Source organism: Aedes albopictus, chromosome 2 (genome assembly GCF_035046485.1).
Source record: "Aedes albopictus strain Foshan chromosome 2, AalbF5, whole genome shotgun sequence".
Taxonomy (NCBI): domain Eukaryota; kingdom Metazoa; phylum Arthropoda; class Insecta; order Diptera; family Culicidae; genus Aedes; species Aedes albopictus.
Window position 1 is genome coordinate 61,065,856 of NC_085137.1, and position 18,549 is coordinate 61,084,404.

An 18,549-nucleotide genomic window follows, 5' to 3' on the forward strand; every position below is an offset into this window, starting at 1 on the left:
GTGCAAAAAGTAAGGGTTTTATGATCCCGAGCGGAAGGGAATACTAACAGCATAATAAAATGTGTTATTTTGACAAAATAACTGAGTAACGCAAAGAGTTATTTTCATGTTATTAACAAAACATACCATGCTATAAACTTGTCTGTCATAAGCGGCAAAATAACAAAAATCATAACAAAAAAATGTTCCTGAAAGACCAGTTCAATAACAGGTTTTGTTAGTGTCATAACAACTTATTAACAGTGAATTTATACAATGTTTCAATAACAAATTTTGAAATTAAAAAGTTATTGATAACAATATGGATGCAGAATGAGTTATAATATCAGAATCATAACAAAGATTGTTTATCCTCGCAAGGTAGATATGTAACGGTGGATCATGGTTGTTCACTTTCTATTTTTGTATTTTGTAATCTTGGTTTTCTTCAGTAATTCCTACTAGCGATTCTACCTTGTATTCCTCCAGAGTCCAGATTCCTTAATGGGTTTCTTCTGATAAATCGTCAGGAAATAATTCAGAAGTTCCTTTAGGTGAATTAGAAGTTAATTTTTTCAGAAATAAGTTTCTCTAGGAAAGCGGAGTCTAGGAACTTGGAAAACAATCTGGGGATTTCTCCAGCAACTCCTGAAGGGTTCCCAGATAAAACTAAGGATTCTCAAAAAATCCTAAAGAAATCCTATCAATTCTGAGAGTATTCCTCGTGGATCAATTCGATGATTTCTTGAAAGAACTTTTACAGGATTCCTAGAACGAATTTCTCAAGGTTTCCCATTAAAAACTTCTGGAGGATTCTCAGGAATAACTGAACTCCCCGAAGATTTCTATACAAAACATTAGGAGGAAGATACTCGGAAAATCTCTTGAAAGTAATCATAATAAAAGTTTCAGTAGGTGTAGGTTATTCTATTGCGCATAAATACCAAAACAAAGTCCTGTATGAATCTTTCAAATAAATTTTTGGATGGAGGACATTCCAGGGAAAAATATCATAAGAAATTCTTTAAAAATCCAAGAAAGAACTTGTGATGAAATTCTAGAAAAAAAATGTTGAAGGAATCCCAGAAAGACATTCTCTAGGAACCCCAGAGAAAAAACTCCTGGAGAAATATAAGAAACATTGGGTTTGAAAGAGTAATCTTGGAAGAATTCCCGTAGGAAATTCTAAAGAAGCAACGAAAATCCTAAATTTCAAAAGTAAAATCTTGGCGAATCTCCGAAGCAACTCCTGCATGAATTTCAACAGGATGTCTAGTCGAAGAGGGTATTCTGTTTATAGGGTTCAAAAAGTCGGTACAAGAGGATGTCAAGGTTAAATCCCAGAATGATTTTCTAAGCCCACCTTGTACATTAGGGCCTATACTCATACCAAGACCCATACCGTACACTACGTCAGCGAGCTGTTCCCAACATAATGCATAAGTAAGGTTAATAAATTCCAATTCCTGGGGGAATATTTGAAGGGATCCCCAAAGAAACTCCAGGAGAAACTTAAACAGAGACATCTTGATCCGGGAAGGTTTTTTTTTTAAGAAATCATTAGGGGCAGAACCTTTCTTTGAAATTCTTATCTAATTCCAAAAGATAAACAAGTGGCATGGTACAAGGTAACCTACAAGAATTCTGGAGGAACTTCTTGAGGAACCAATATTCTGGAGGAGTTACAAGTGATTACTTAGAAAAAAATCCTGGAGTTTTCCTTAAAGTATCCTAGACGAAACTTTTATAGGAATCTGTGAAGATGATACTCGTGGAGAAATGCCTTCCGGAAGGAAGTAAACATATCCTTTTTTGTTAGGATATCGAAATTACGTCGAAATCACGTCAAAATTGTCATTTGAACTGTGACACAAAGATATACTAAAATATATATAAAAAAAAACAATTAAATTGCATAGTAAACTGCATATTCTTACTTTTGGATGTGTTCTACAGTAAAACTTTCAATTCATATTAAAATGTTGCAAAATATTTTGTCCATGAAAATTATTCCGTTTTTATCACTATTCCGTTTATGTCAACTGAAAATCGCAGACCGTTTTGAACGGAAAATACCTGTATATGCTACATACGGCAAAGTTGGCCTTTGTCCTTTCGCTGAAAGCGACCAAAGTTTTAGCATTGACGATTTGTAGCCCATTTATATTTTGTAATGTTAGTTGTATAGTTATTCACATATTCTGATTGCAGAGGCGAATGAACCTAGGTATAAACCTATATAAAAAAACGGATAATTCTTTCCCATTTCACGAATATTTATCTTATCAATATCATATCTACTACTATTGAAAACCAGGTATGAATGATTAAACTAAATTCATAACAATTTGTCGTGCGCTTTTTTTGTCAAGAAAATCATCCCATAAAGCCCCATCCAACTTCCCACTCCTGATATCTATGAAGCGCCCCAAGTTCTTGGACATATTCTGAGTAGATATCTAATCAACATTTTCTCCCCAACCCCGCTGATCGTAAGGACCTGGCCAGGTGTCGAACAACGAGGTCGTTCAATGAAAAGTTTGTCAAGTTCCAGACAACTTTTCTGGCGTATTGAAGGTATCTATATCGACAGCCACCCCAGGGTGTGTACGATCGGCTATGCTATGCTAGTAATGTCAGTAATGGTTTATTAGAATGCGATCAGTCTACAACAATAATCAATTTTGGAAATGGTTATGTTGACAACCATCTCAATATTCGTATATTGCCACCAAAAAACTCGACCGACACATCATTCCGGCCAGGTACTTTTCCCATTTCCAACCGAACGGAGCAGACACGTATGCTTATTATCCCCATTCACTGATAAACATAAAAATAAAGGATCAATTTTTCAATTATCCCTTTTTCCCGTCTGTCAAGCACCCCGAATCGAACTGTGGAAGGTCCTGCCGTTGCTGGGCCGGCCTGGGCGGAGACGCGTTCGTTGTTTGCGCTCTGGCTCTCAAGTGGAGCCAACAAGTGGAGAACTCCGGTAAAGTGGAAAATTAACCGAAAAAAGGAACAACACCGAACTCGACTCTCGGAACAACGCAACGGTTGTTGTCGTCGACCGGGAAGGTGGAGGGCGCCAGCTACCCGAACTCAAACAACAACAACAACAACAAGTCCGAGAAAATCCATAATAAGCCTCGATTTTCAATTTTCTCCTGAAGCTCTTGAATCCCTTCACTTCCTCCGAGAGGGGTTACAAGCGACTGGGACTGGGGGAAGAAAATAGCCATCATTTCGGGTCCGGCAGACGTAATGGGAGATCCTCTTACCTTTCGATAAGTGGAGCCAGTGCCACGTGTGTGTTATTTTATTTCATTTTTTTTGTTCGATTTGATTCGTGTGAGCTTCCCCGGCCAGCAGTCCGGTATTTGATGTCCTTTCTGGAGTGTGCCTTATTACCTGTTGGAATTGGCAAGATGGTTATTTTTATATCTCGTTGTGTCCTTTAGGACTCGACTCCAGGGACAGGGTTCGAACAAGCCCCGGTGGTTTATTTTGTTGATATCCCGCTTGAAGAACATTGTGTGTTTCCTCGATTTCCGGGAAGCCAAAATTGAGCTTCTCAAATCCCATGTTAACCGTCAACGCGTTTTGATTGGCCAGCTTACACAACCCTGCTGCGGAACAAGCTCATTATGGTTTGTTTCCACTTGGGCGGGTGTTGTCGTTGTACATTTGATACGATTATCAATTTCAGTTTTTCCACTTGAGCTTTTGAGTGGGAGCCACTCGAATAATGCCTGGCATCGTTCTACCCTGCCGTGAACTGGACTCCTTCTGGGTCCGAGGTTATAACGATTTATCTCTTTTCCGGGAGTCAGTGGAAGTACCAACACTGGAAGAAGGCTTCGTTGACGTGGAGGAGGCCGCCTCCGGGTTTGAGCTTGGGGTTATTTGAATTGGCCACTTGAGTTTTGATCATTTTGTTTTCTCTTGTATTGGGTTTCTCATTAATGTTTAGACTACTGTGATAATTTAAAAATCCACTGAATCATCATTTCCCAGCGAAATTTCACACTAATCAAACTTATTTTGTTTACCTGTTGTGCATCCGACGCCCCTGTCATGAACTCAACCGAACTTGTGTATGCCAGCCGCTGCGAAGTCGTGTGCGAAATTCGACTGTGATGATAATGAATTTCGGCCGAGTCTAAATGGGTGCAAATGTCGCAATACTACTAGGTTGTTCTTATTATGTAACCATAACGGAACCGTTGCATTCTAATGTGAAATTGTTGCTGTTGATGTTTTTGTGACTTAAAATAAATAAATGCATATTCGTATGAATTAAACTGAACAAATAAACTTGGGTTAGAATACTGAATATTGAGAACTAGTGATAAGAGCTGATAAGTAATCCAGATAAAAGCATAGTACTCAAAATAAAACTGAAATTATACAAGGTGGCACCATTGGCATAGATAGGGATGGCTTAGACCCCCCTAGAATCCGAATAGATCCCCCCCCCCTAGAAAATTAAGAATAACGAAAGCTTAGAAACTATGAGGGGCGAGAGAAATGATAGATGGAAGAGTACATTAATAGCTGAACGCTGAAGTACCTAGAAACACTAGAAGAACAAAACATATTGAGGAAAATGAGATAGTTGCACGGAAAAGGTTCGTTACTTTGCGCAATTCAGATCCCATTGAGATTCATTAGCCTCTGCCTAGCAACTCCTATCCCTACATTCGCGTGGCACCGGCCGGGCTGCGAGCAACCTTAGAGAAGATTGGGTAACCAACCACGGTGAAAACTTTGGTCGTAGGCTGACAAGAAAGGGGGGTTTGGTTCTCCAGAAGGAGCGGCTCCCAACCGCATCTGATCCCCATGTTGGGGGTGGCTGATCAACGTCCAATAGTCAGAGAAGCACTCTAAGCTCCACAGTGCATCCTGAGTATTCCGGAGTTAGTTGTCCAACCCTGGCTCCGTAAAAAAAGCATTACAACGGAAAATCGGGCTGCAAAACAGTGAGTCGATAAGGAGAGCGTTCAACATAGCTCTGATCCTCACAATTTCCTACCTCATGATTCCACGGGTCGAGCGATGACAAAGACCGCCAGCTAAGAATTGTGTGCTTAGCTGGTAGTGCAGCCTGGGCACTGTTGTCCTTCTGACTTCAGCTAGATTGAGGACGTACGACCCGAGCGTCTGTTCACCAAGGAGGTGCGGCTCAAACACCGTCTGATCTGGCGTCCAGCGGCTGAGTAAGAAATGCTGCATCACACCCAGCTAGATCCAATGTGGTAGCCCCATCAGCGTGGTCGTCCCAGTGTTGGTTGGGACGTTAAACAGAACTAGCACGATGGCCCTTCGGCGAGACAGGAGTGTTGGCGTAGGCCCAATAAGTCACCCTTGAAAATCCCCATTGCGATTAACATAGGAGAAAATACGACTCGAAACAATCGGCAAAGACCCACGCGACGAAATAAGGACTGCGATTGGAAATTTGGAACATGAACTTGCAAGTCACTAGGTTTCGCAGGATGTGACAGGATAATCTATGACGAACTACATCCCCGCAACTTCGACATCGTGGCGTTGCAGGAACGTTGTTGGACTTTACAGAAAGTGTGGAAAAGCGGGCATCGAGTGGCTACCTTGTACAAAAGCTGTACACCACCAATGAGCTGGGAACAGGATTTATAGTGTTGGGCAAAATGTGACAACGTGTGATCGGGTGGCAGCCGATGAACGCAAGGATGTGCTTGTTGAAAGTTAAGGTCCGTTTATCCAGCTACAGCATCATCAACGTCCACTGTCCACATGAAGGGAGACTCGATGACGAGAAAGGAGCGTTCCACACGCAGTTAGAGCAAACATACGATGGTTGCAGCCACGTGACGTGAAAATCGTTGTCGGCAACATGAACGCGCAGGTAGGAAGGGAGGAAATGTACAGACCGGTGGACGGGCGAACCAGCCTGCACGCCGTATCGAATGATAACGGCTAGCGATGCGTAAACTTTGCAGCCTCCCGTGGTATGGTAGTCCGAAGCACCTGCTTCCCCCGCAAAGATATCCACAAAGCCACCTGGAGATCACCCGATCATCAAACAGAAAACCAAATCGACCACGTTCTTATCGACGGTAAATTCTTCTCGGATATAACCAATGTCCGCACATACCGCAGTGCGAATATAGATTCGGATCACTACTTAGTCGCTGTATGCAAGCGCTCAAAACTTTCGACAGTTATCACCACGCGTCGAAGTCGAACGCCGCGGCTCAACATCGAGCAACTTCGTAACGTAGAAGTGGCTCAAGACTACGCGCAGCAGTTAGCAGTGGCCCTACCAACGGAAGAGCAGCTTGGCGCAGCTACACTTGAAGATGGCTGGAGGGACATCCGATCCGCCATAGGTAGTACCTCGGCTACAGCACTAGGCTTCGCGACTCCGAATCACAGAAACGACTGGTACGACGGCGAATGTGAACAGTTGAAAAACGAGAAGAATGCAGCATGGGCGAGAATGCTGCAACACCGTACGAGAGCGAATGAGGTACGTTACAAACGGGCGCGGAACAGGCAGAACTCAGTCTTCCGGATGAAGAAGCGCCAGCAGGAAGAACGAGATCGCGAAGCGATGGAAGAGCTGTACCGCGCTAAGGACACACGAAAGTTCTACGAGAAGCTGAACCGCTCGCGCAGAGGCTTTGTACCACAAGCCGACATGTGCCGAGACTATCGCGGGAATATTCTCACGAGCGAGCGTGAGGTGGTCGAGAGGTGGCGGCAGCATTACGATGAGCACCTCAATGGCGACGTTGCATGTACCGAAGGTGGCGTGGTAACAGATCTAGGAGTATGTGCACAGGACGAAAGACTTCCGGTCCCTGACCTCCAAGAGATTGAAGAGGAGGTTGGCCGGTTGAAAAACAACAAAGCCGCTGGAGCAGTTCAACTACCAAGCGAGCTTCTAAAATACGGTGGAGGAGCACTGGTGAGAGCACTACACTGGGTCATTACCAAGATTTGGGAGGAGGAAGTATTACCGGAGGAATGGATGGAAGGTATCGTGTGTCCCATCTACAAAAAGGGCGACAAGTTGGATTGCGGGAACTATCGCGCGATTACACTACTAAGCGCTGCCTACAAGGTACTCTCCCAAATTTTATGCCGCCGTCTATCACCGATTGCAAGAGAGTTCGTGGAGCAATATCAGGCGGGATTTATGGGTGAACGCGCTACAACGGACCAGATGTTCGCTATCCGCCATGTGTTGCAGAAATGCCGCGAATACAACGTGCCCACACATCACTTGTTCATCGATTTCAAATCGGCGTATGATACAATCGATCGAGAACAGCTATGGCAGATTATGCACGAATACGGATTCCCGGATAAACTGATACGGTTGATCAAGGCGACGATGGATCGAGTGATGTGCGTAGTTCGAGTATCAGGGACACTCTCGAGTCCCTTCGAATCTCGCAGAGGGTTACGGCAAGGTGATGGTCTTTCGTGCTTGCTGTTCGACATTGCTTTGGAGGGTGTAATAAGAAGAGCGGGGATAAACACGAGTGGGACGGTTTTCACGAAGTCCGTTCAGCTGCTTGGTTTCGCCGATGATATTGATATTATTGCTCGTAAATTTGAGACGATGGCGGAAACGTACATCCGACTAAAGAGTGAAGCCAGGCGAATCGGATTAGTCATGTGTCGATGACAAAGTACATGATGGCGAAGGGCTTCAGGGAGGAATCACCGCGCCCGCCAACACCAAATTTATATCGACGGTGATGAAATCGAGGCGGTTGAAGAATTCGTGTACATACTTGGGCTCATTGGTGACCCCCGACTATGAGATATAAGATGTACTGCATAAAGCTGTGGAAAGGAGATTGATCACAGCAGGCGATATAGCGCATTTGAATGTGATGCGAACTGTCAAGCAGACAATGTTAGCATCCCTGCTTGCATAGCAACAACTCCAGGCGTCACCCAACCGCGTTCACTCTTGCCACTTGCGAACCGACGTCAGCCTGGGTAAGTTGTGTGTGCTGCACGTGAGGGGTGATTCCTTCCCAATGAAATACCAAACTCCACATTGGCGAATTCCTGCCAGTTTTTTCGTTTAATTGAGGAAATGGAACCTATATTATTGCTGGGAGGAATCACCCTTTAATGTGCATGCATTAGTGAACAAGTGAGGGAAACACAAAACCCATATGTGAAAAGTGGAAGTTCGGTGTGATATTTTTCGGGGACGTAGCTCCCGCTGGAGCATGCCTGTAGAAAACTGTTTGTGTATGGGCAATTATTGACTAAAAAAAGTGTGAAAGTGCAACAAAAGATGCAAATTCCAGCAGCGCTAGAGTGATCGAATTGTTTTGTTTTGTGCTTACAGCGTGTTGTTTGTCGTGGAGGAAGACTCCCGGCAATGTCCGCTTACGAAAAGCTAGGTTAGAAAGATCCCGTTGTTTTGCTTCGAGCAAATGTCGGATCGGAAGCTTACAGCGTGTTGTTTGTCGTGGAGGAAGACTCCCGGCAATGTCCGCTTACGAAAAGCTAGGTTAGAAAGATCCCGTTGTTTTGCTTCGCGCAAATGTCGGATCGGAAGCTTACAGCGTGTTGTTTGTCGTGGAGGAAGACTCCCGGCAATGTCAGCTTACGAAAAGCTAGATTGGAAAGATCCCGTTGTTTTGCTTCGAGCAAATGTCGGATCGGAAGCTTACAGCGTGTTGTTTGTCGTGGAGGAAGACTCCCGGCAATGTCCGCTTACGAAAAGCTAGGTTAGAAAGATCCCGTTGTTTTGCTTCGCGCAAATGTCGGATCGGAAGCTTACAGCGTGTTGTTTGTCGTGGAGGAAGACTCCCGGCAATGTCCGCTTACGAAAAGCTAGATTGGAAAGATCCCGTTGTTTTGCTTCGAGCAAATGTCGGATCGGAAGCTTACAGCGTGTTGTTTGTCGTGGAGGAAGACTCCCGGCAATGTCCGCTTACGAAAAGCTAGGTTAGAAAGATCCCGTTGTTTTGCTTCGAGCAAATGTCGGATCGGAAGCTTACAGCGTGTTGTTTGTCGTGAAGAGAAAGTCCAGACAATTTCCGCTGACGAAAAGCTAGATTGGAAAGATCCCGTTGTTTTGCTTCGCGCAAATATCGGATTGGAAGTTTGCATCGTGTTGTTTGTCATGGCAGATAAACATTGGCAATGTACGCAAAAAAAATATTAGAAAAATCACGTAGTTTTGATTCGTGCAAATGTGGTATCGAATGGTTACAATTCATTATTTATCAAAGAGTGTCGTCAATGTTGGCTGGCCAGAAGAAGGATTATGTTAATGCAGTTTGTTTTCTGTGACTAGTGTTCCAATGAATGGCAAGGGAATAAACTTTATCTATAATGTATTTTATCAGATATCTCGAATTTAAACGACGGAGCAATGGGATAAATTTGGGTATAAGATTAAATAAAGACTCAAAGAACAAGATTTTTTTTCTGGATCACCCACTACCAAAACGGTAATTTCTATTAAATACTACAAGTAGAGAGGCTTGCATTACCAACATAACTAACGAAATAAGATACAATTTGTAAGCATTGCCCTGAAAATTATTTCGCGAGCAAGGACGGCTGTATCAAGCGACCCCGAACGAGAGAAAGAGAGAGAGATGATGACGTCACTGTGCAAGCTTCTATTTCTCGTCGGAAAATATCATTCCCACAATTAAGCACTAAAATCACAGACAAACAGACGTAACACTTCGAACATTTTTTGAATCATATCATAGTCACGGAAACATGTTCGCCCAATGCTAAAAGGACTGAGTTTGGCTGACCATCAACTAGGTGGCGGTAGTGGGCAAACGTCAAACTCGAGCAAAAACGATGCGAGCGCCACGGGTGATCAGTTGGCCAACTATCCAATTTTCAAATAGACCGTTAAATCGGTGTACGATGCAAAATATCAGAGTGTTACGTCTGTTTGTCTGTGCTAAAATGTTCGAGCTGTTTTGAAAAAAGTAGCGGCAGCATAGTCAGAATGGTACCTCACAATGAAACTGTATTGGGTAGCTTCATGGCAGCAATTGCAACGTATGCGATGATGCAATATAACAGTAACTTATTGGCCGTTGTAATGATTTATAGATTCCGACGCAAAGGATTAGGCTCATTTTCAGCGTAGGTGCGTTATAAATGTTTGCTTACAATGCAAAACTATCACCAAATGTGTACCTAGCAACACAGCGTAAAATATTCACCAGGACGCGGTCTGGTTTTATATCTGTGGGCCCACGCAACTAATTTTCGCGCAGAAGTCTAAACAGGTGGAATCTCCGCAATATGTTAAATCGTTGAAAGTAAACACTTCAAATTGAGATACGGAAATTCATTTTTTTTTGTTAAAAATGTGTAAAACTTCTTTAGAGTAGAAGGAGGATGTGAGATATAAGATGTACTGCATAAAGCTGTGGAAAGGAGATTGATCACAGCAGGTGATATAGCGCATTTGAATGTGATGCGAACTGTCAAGCAGACAATGTTAGCATCCCTGCTTGCGTAGCAACAACTCCAGGCGTCACCCAACCGCGTTCACTCTTGCCACTTCCCGATCAGAAAGGCATAACAAAAACATAACATAATTATATCAACGGTTGATATCTATATCAAGGTTTGTTATATTTAGATATAATTATTGGAATCGGTACGAAAACTAGTTTGTATTATTTCAAGGTTCTAACAAAGTCAGTTACAATAAATGAATATGTGATTTGATCATCATTACATCAACATTATAACAAACTCAGTAATAATTTTTAAAATGGAATGCGTTACTAATCAATATGTTTTGGTAGTGTTTAGTGCGTAAATTAACCGCTGTATGGCGCCATTGTGTTTAGAAAATACACAATCGATGATATCCTTTATTATATGAGCTACCAAAAAAGCTCATGTCTTCATCAAATTTGTACAGAAAGCTTATGACTTTGGAAGGTGGAAAATGAGGTAAGCAACTCCACCATTACGTGATATTGGGTAATTTTAAATGTTTCTTATCATGATCCAGATCGCCGGCACAGTTCGTATGTTCAGCAAAGTTGTTCATGTAATTGAACTGCGGCGTTTACATTTGTTTACAGGTTTACATGTCTTACAGGTTGAATGTTTATTATGGATGGCCAAGGAGTACTTTCAGAGAATATTGCTAGGGATATTAAAAGTATTTCTCTTGTAGGTCTTCTAGGAAGCTCACTAGAAGTTCTTCCAGAGATCTCTCCGAGAGTTTCCATAAGACATTCCTCCACGTATTCTTCCGGGTACTCCTCTAAGGAATTCTTCAACAATTCCTCCATGACTTTTTCCATGACCTCCTCTTTGAATTCTTCAAACAACTTTGCCCCAAGGATTTATTGGAAGATTAGTTCATATACATGTTGAGACCCCAAGTAAACCACTCCTATGAACCACCAGCAAGGTTTAACTTAAGTTTAAAATCCAACATACATTTCGTCCCTTGAGAATTTCTTCAGAGAATCCAAAAGGAAGATTCTTTAAGACATTCTTAGCAAATTACTTCAGCCTATGCATCAAAAATTCCTTAAAGGATTCAGGGAAAATCCATCAGAAATTCTGAAGGATCTTAATAATTAAATAAGTTCTAGTGTTAAAGTTAAACTTTTCAATCCAATTCCAATTTCTTAGAAATTTCTTAGTATGTGGTCACTGTTGTAAATATCACTACAATTAACTACAGCTTTTTTCCGCATAGATAATATGTGTATGTATATCTGCCGATCGAAATAGTTATGTATTAGCAAATGAACTGTAATTGTTTCGTTAAAGTTAATAAAATATTCAGTTCAACAGCGAAACGAAGTGTTTTGATATTCATTTGGATTTCCTGAGCGCTCTGTGTTCGAAAACAAATTACTTCAAGTATTTATCAAAAGGTTTCATTACAAATGTCGACAATTACACCAATGACTCATTATGAAAAGGATTTTTTCTATCCTTTTAAAAATGCATTCATAAATTCTTCCAAGGGAATATTCCTGCAAGAATTTACGGGGGATATTCCTACCGAAACATTCACCACTTAAGCGCCATAATACTACTGGACAACTTTGCAGAAGAAATATCATTAATTAATAATAATGAAATAAATCATGCCAAAAAACGCTTGAACATTTAAATAAACGCTGGCGCAACTAGTGCTTAGCTACACACTTTTCACTATTTGAAAGTCATTAGCTATCTGTTCAACTTAGTTAATAACACAAAGATATAATTGCTATCAACTGTATTAAAAACAGTTTCGTGTGACGTCCATTCTCGTAGGTACAGTGATGTGGGATCCAGCTACGAAGTAGTGAACGCTGGCTCTAGTGCACAACGAGCGCACACGACATTGAAGCTGAGGGACTTAATGGGCTGTAGTGCATGGTGCATGGTGACGTCATAACTGGGTATGGTGACGTCATACTTTTCCTCTCCGGTATGTTGGATCAGCGAGTCTATTTATAGTGGAGCTACCAATATGAAGAACCATTTCAGCATATATCGCCCTTCACTTCAAGTGCTGTGATGGCCTCACTGGTAAAAACGACGAGCTCCTGTTCTAGGTTCTAGCCGTCGTAGGTTCGAATCCCTGGGTTTTATGTATACTATGTGGAGAAGTTTTTTGATGCCAGTAACTTTTTACAAAAAATAAAATTTCACTCTAAAAATTGATACCCCAAAAATGAGTTAATTTTTACCCTACTTAATTTTTACCCAATATATTTATAACTGCTTTATAACAACATGTGATATAATTTGATTGATTTTTTATAACTCATTTTGTTATAAGCTTGGTATAATTGTATCAAGACCTGTTATAATTATGTTATGACTAGAGCAATTTTAGATATAATTTTTGTTATTTTAACACCTAACCGGCGAATTTTATAACTCATTCTGTTATGAAAAATCTTTGAAATAAATAACTTAATCGGTTATAATTTTGTTATGCCTTTCTGATCGGGTTGCGAACCGACGTCAGCCTGGGTAAGTTGTGTGTGCTGCACGTGAGGGGTGATTCCTTCCCAATGAAATACCAAACTCCACACCGACAACGACACCAGTAGAGAAATTCAGAGGCGCATTGTGGCAGGAAATCGTGCTTACTTTGGACTCCGTAGAACTCTACGATCGAATAATGTTCGCCGTAACACGAAGTTAACTAGGGTATTGGTTCCCTTGTTAAGCATGTGGCTCCCATTTTCATCCTACGAAAAACAAAGGATTGAAGCACTGTTTGTTTTGTTTCTTATTTTTGTATTTTTTGTTAGAAGTGAGCACCCATGAAAACAAAAAGAACGGAATCAATCGGTGCCGTAATCGCTTGTTTTCGAATAGGATGAATATGGGAGCGTGAGATTAATGATGGAACACATACCCTATCTACAAAACGCTGATTAGACCGGTCGTCCTCTATGGGCACGAAACATGGAACCTACGTGCAGAGGGCCAACGCGCCCTTGGAGTTTTCGAAAGGAAGGTGTTGCGTACCATCTACGGCGGAGTGCAGATGGAAGACGGGACTTGGAGAAGACGAATGAACCACGAGCTGCATTAGCTGTTGAAAGAACCCACCATGGTAGACGGGTCACGTCATCAGGATGTCGGATAGCAACCCGACTAAAATTGTTCTCTAGAGTCATCCAACCGGTACAAGAAGACGTGGTGCGCAGCGTGGTTGGTCGACCACTTGGAGGACAATCTGCGCAGAGTGTGGAACTGGAGACATACAGCCATGAACCGAGTGGAATGGAGACGGCTACTATCTACAGCAGAGGCCACTCGGCCTTAGCCTCTTGGCGGACGGACGTGAGGTGATCGAAAGGTGAAAGTAGCACTTCGATAAGCAAAACGGCTTTTCTGGGAAGCTGGCCAGACTGATCAAAGCAATGATGGACGGTGTCCAAAATTGATGAACTATCCAGTTCATTCGAAACTCGCCGGGGACTGCGAAAATGTCCTCTGGGAGCGTGGCGTAATTTATGGACGAACCCAAATGCCTGTTGACGAATGAGGAGGGCCCAACAGCACTTAAGTGGGTGACTGGATTGAGCGATTGGCCCAGAACCAAGTCCAGTGGAAAGGGATTTTGTATTGTAGACGTAAATTTAACAGAACGAATTTAGTCCACAATGTGTTCACTGTTCATGTATCTAAGTGATGAAATAAATGGGAAATTCATTGAGAGTGTAAGAGCTAAGCAAGGCATCCAACATGTGTCCTAATAAGAAACGATTCCCATTTAGCTGTAGCTTACCAGCTACTTCCCGTTCGATTTTCCCAATTATTTTTTAGCGCGAACACGTCAGAGCCCAGCATGAATGAAACACTGAAAGAATGCTGTACACGGTGTTCAATAAGTTCGGATACACAGTAAAATTGAATTTATTTCCCATCTGTAATTCAGTTTTGCAAAGTGAATGTATTAATTGAAAGCTCACATAATACTGATCAAATACAGTATATGTTTTGAAATAAACTGTCCTTTATCCTTTCGTAATAATTGCAAATGTGTCTCAAGTTCCTTTTGGCCGGCACGCACGTCTGTCATTGGTATTTCGTCTAGCTTTTATTGAGTAATGGTGTTAAGTTGAATCAAATTAGGTTGTTGTCCTCAGCATTAGTGGTAGCAACTATGGCCATATGAAAAAATCTATAAGATTCAGATTGGGTGAAATACGGACTCATTTTATTTTGATCTTGAAAATTGCTAAAATTGCCGCTGTACCTGGTTTAATGATTTTTGTTTTGTCAAAAAGCAAGGCTGCGTTATATCTCAGTTTAATCCATAGTTATCTTTTCCAAAACTTGATTATATCCCTATTGTGGCAAATTTGAACCAAAATTGGCTTTATATAATGTTTTTATGCCTTTTTCATAGATTTAAGCACATTTTGACTAAACTTGCAAATTTATCACCATATCATCACTGAAATAGCAGTGTAAAGGTTTTGTCCAATAATTTAGTTATTTTATATTATTATAGTGAGATGTAAACTCAAAATTCAAAGTTTTAGACTTCTGTAGCTTGAGCAACTTATCGAAAATTATTCCTGCGTGCCGGAGCTAACAAACTTTAGATACATCTAAGGCTTATAAAAAAAAGTAGAAAAAAACTTTATTCAAAACCATATGCTATATTTGATCAGTGTTATATGACCTTTCAATAAATACATTTACTTTGAAAATCTGAATTACAGATATGAAATTAATTAAAGTTATATGGTGTATCCGAACTTATTGAACACCCTGTACATCCGTTGGCCCGTTCTCGAGCCTATTCGTGACATACAAACTCCATTCTATGTCAATCTATTTATATATAGATAGATAGGGTTGACTTCTAATGAAACGTTTTTCCATCTCCCTCACAGTATCGTGCTATCGAATCCAAACATCATGAAATGCAAATTACATTTGATAATTCAATTTTGACCTCCCCGGGAATGTCTGCAATCTTCCACATAAGGTAACTTGGTCGCCACATGATCGTGTAAGTACCAACCGATGCCGGGCCCAACAAGTCAAGTTCAATCGTGATGTCACGTGATATGCCATCTTTTGCGCTATGCTGTTTACCGTTCGAGGTTATGACAAGCTACCAAACGGCTAAGACGTGCTGCGCACCTTTCCGGGCGGCATCTATGGTTGTCACGAAGCGACTCATCTTCTCATACACCCCATCACCGACCGCGGTGGTGGTGCACTGCCTTGAAAGGGATTCAAAATGTGCAAAAAAAAAAAAAAATGCTGCTATTTGCAATAGCACCTATCGCCAACGAGACTGCATCGCCACCACCGCACCGTGCAGCAATGACAGTGAAGACGACGACGATGGTCACCACTTTATGGATGTTTCGTGCTGATCATCATCTACCCAACCATCTGGCCTAATCGAGTTGAGCAAATGGCACCCGAATAAGGGAAGTGCATTATTATGATTGCAAATTTTATTACAGGTTATTTTACAAATTGACGTTCGGTGCTGGGAGCTGCCACTACTGACTCCACTGCTCGTTCAATGACTGCTGCTGCACCGGGAACAACCAGTTCGGTAAACTGTTGAATTATTAATCGACCTGTGAAGACCGATATCTGCCGAATCATTGAACTTTAAAAGCAAGCATGGACACACGTTTCGGCGACGGTGTGACGGTGGGGCCCTGCATGAAGTCATCTACCCGTAATTATCACGCGCCGAAAGTGCATTCGCCTTGGCAGCTGGGCTCACACGAGGTCAAAAATCGAGTGCCGAATGCTTTTCGCCTCGGCGTACCATTATCGTCACACGTTGCTTGCTTGATGACTAACTCTATTGTGTTGATGTTGCACTGTGCAATTAACGCTTGCAACGCTTGCCTAATTCAAGGTGTTGAAACGACTCAGGTGGCACTCGCAAGACCAGGATGTTGTTAACCCTCAAAGCCCCAGGACAAACTTTTTATTTTTAACCGGCTGATACCCAGGAACTATAAAATATAAAAATAAGCGGTTTTCACTATGATCGATGGGAAGAGTTATACTTCATGAAAGGGTAATTGTCAAACCGGAAGTCCATGCTTGAACCCGATTTTGCACCGGAAATAAGAGTTCCCTGGCTTGATGTTTCGGCGATTCGTCTATGAATCTGGCATTTTAAAATAATTCTGAACTCTTTAACAACTTGAAATGGTAGGCCAGCGCAAGAACACAATGCTAAGGTTGTTTTCTAGCATGAGTTGCATGTGAAACTTTGTCCCAGATGTGTACTTCCGGTAGGACTCGGGGTACACTGCTCCCTAAAATCCATAATCAGTTTGGACCTGAAAAGATTATTTTGGAAGTTTAGTGTCTATGAAGAATTTGTTCGGTATACCAGAGTCCTTCTTTTAAAATTATTGAACTCATGACCATCTACTTATGAAGCAAACGTGTAGCCACTACGCCACGGGCCCCGGCAGTTTAATAGATCTACCGAGAATAAACAGCTAATTATTAAAAAAAGTAGCCAATAGGCAGCTGTAGACCATATCGCCACAACATTGCACCAGGGAACACTTATTTCCAGTGCAAAATCAGGTTCAAGCATGGACTTCCGGTTTGACAACTACCCTTGAAAGAAGTACGACTCTTCCCATTGATCATAGTGAAAACCACTTATTTTTATTTTTACAGTTCCGGAGAATCAGCCGATTAAAAATAAAAAGTTTGTCCTGGGGTTTCGAGGGTTAAACTCGATTACCTTATGTCAGTACGTCGTACCAGAACCTGACATCCCGGAAAGCTGGGAAGGGAGGACCTAAACCGACCGGAGAAAGAAAAAGAAGATCAGGAGCTTAGGCACGGTGAGGAGAGGTAGGAAAGCAGGTGCCAAGCGAGAGCAGGGTGACGTCCTTGACGGACGAATCCAAGTACTTAGAGGTCTTGCAGGCGATGAGAAACGATGCTAAGCTCACTGATCTTGTATCCGACGTAAGCAGTATTTGACGTATTATATCAGCCAGATGATCCTCCAGCTCAAGCGTGATATAACGCGAAAGGATGTTGCCTTCAAGTGGTTTGCGGTAGAGGTCCTCGGATAGCGCTTATTTCACCGTGGAGGTGATTGTAAAAGTAAAAAAACATAATTAATCCACCTAGCGGTGATGGTGCCTTTCTCGTGCTTTGAAATATCCTTTCAACAAAACTCGAGCGACATGTTGATGACATTGACATAAATATAAAATGAAAACTGCTTGGTAAATCTACTCAATATGGATACATTTTATATTTGCATAACATCTAATATTCAGAAAATATAAGACAACGATCCAAAACTCAAACCAAACAAGTGTCATGAAGCCGCCAAATTTTGAAACGTCATTTTAGATTTTCCGGTCATCATTTTATGACTGCGGATATCTACCCCAACTAAACTAACCGCCATCTTGAACATTGAGACACCATCTTGGATGTTCTGGTATTCATTTTTGGACTCTGCACCTAAAATTACATAAAATAGTCGCCGTATTGAATTTTGGCATGTCGTTTATGATTTTCTGGTTATCAGTTTTGGACGAAGACCGGCATTCTTCCCCATTCAAACTATAGTCATATTGCAGACCTTGTGAAACAGCGCACAGCTTGGGTTTTCTGATTACAAATTTTGAATTCTGGACATATTTTCATACAAAATATGCCCATAATGCAAGAATACAAAATCCTATAAAATAGGCACTAACTTGAATACTGGGCCATTATCTTGGACTTAGGACCGCTATTTTGGATACTCTGGTGGACTCTAAACAAATTTCCCATACCAAATACACTTATTTTACATAGTTTTAGAGCTCAAAATTCCTTAAAACAGCCACCATCTTCTGTTTACGCAATCAAATTTTTATTTTTCCATTCAACGTTGACCAATCCTGCTATAACTTTACACCTTAGGAATCTGAAATGGTACGATTTGATGAGATCGCTTTAGTTTTGTCTATATTTTGTTCTCATATATGAGAACTTAGACCTAATTGTCACTGTTGTTCATACCTAATGTTTATCAGGCCATTAAACAAAGCCACGATTTAATTTTTC